The sequence below is a fragment of the Octopus bimaculoides genome, chromosome 28, assembly GCF_001194135.2.
Source record: "Octopus bimaculoides isolate UCB-OBI-ISO-001 chromosome 28, ASM119413v2, whole genome shotgun sequence".
Classification (NCBI taxonomy): Eukaryota; Metazoa; Mollusca; class Cephalopoda; order Octopoda; family Octopodidae; genus Octopus; species Octopus bimaculoides.
The window spans coordinates 16,466,857-16,468,053 of NC_069008.1; the positions used below are offsets into that span (position 1 = coordinate 16,466,857).

The following is a 1,197-nucleotide window of genomic DNA, read 5'->3' on the forward strand; positions in this document are numbered from 1 at the left end:
GGACGCGAGTACCCTTATACTCTGTGTTTTCAAACGCATGGATATAGGTGTCAAATTTGTTCCAATAACTTTCGAGTAATAGATAGATAGATAGAGAGACAGACAGACAGACATATAGCACGCTCCGGCCAGTCATGGTATTAGCTGTCAGTAGCCAAAGAATCGACAGGCCAGCAACAGGCAGGCAGACAGGCAGATACTTCACTAGCAGCGAGCACTTTCACTTCTGACAGCTAATAGCATGACAGTGCCAAATAATTTTCAGAATCGGAATCTCCATAGCCTAAAACGTGGGATTCCGTAAAAAAAAAAAAAAAATTTTTATATACATATTATGGGGGGAAAGGTCCCGTTTACATATATTGTCCATCTGAACCCATACTAGACATCAGCTGATAGGTATGTTATAAAAAAATTTCATTAAAACATCAATTTTTCTGTAGAAGTTTACGAAGAAAATAAGTCGGAACAGTAAAGCGCGTGTAGTTTTTTTGCCACCAAAAATGTAATAGTATATATTACCTTGCTGAAACGTACTTAGCGATCTGTTAGTTAAATAGTAGCTTATATATATATATATATATATATATAATACAAAGAATATATATGCATGTATACACACATATATGTACATACTTACATCTACATGTGTATATAGATGCATATCAGGGTACAGGACGTTAAATATATATAAATGCAATCGTTGGACATGGCTGGTCATTAGGTTACATAGTCGACACGTGAACAACACTGCCCAGATATTTAACGCTCTCTGCTAATGGAGATAGGAATACTTATTTCAGTCAAAGTTGTGAAAGAAAGTCCCGGAACGAAATACTTCCAAGCGAGATGAAGTTATCTCCCTTCGACGGATATTTATCTATTTATGCGTTTCAGCCAAGTGGCTGCGGTCATGCTGGAGCACCGCCATAAATTTCCGTCTTTATGCTGTGCTCTCTTCACGTTCCTTGCATGGCTCCTCTCCTCCACCTGATATAGTCCAATAGAGAGTTTTCATGGCACATCTGGTGTATAAGAGAATTTGACATCGCTGCCCTAAACTGTGTCTCATTTCGAGCCATTGGTTCGTCTGGTATCGTGGAGAGGAAAGCGTCGAGTTTTGTCTCGAAGACCTCTATATCCATGTCTTGCAGGTCTCAATTGTTTTGGCAGGGCATATATATATATATATATATA

General features: G+C 38.4%; 1 protein-coding gene across 2 annotated transcripts in view; it reads right to left on the reverse strand.

The window, feature by feature from the left end:
* Positions 1-1,197, reverse strand: part of LOC106883489 (zinc finger protein 62 homolog) — an 8,072-nt gene that overhangs the window by 3,145 nt on the left and 3,730 nt on the right. The window lies entirely within an intron of this gene.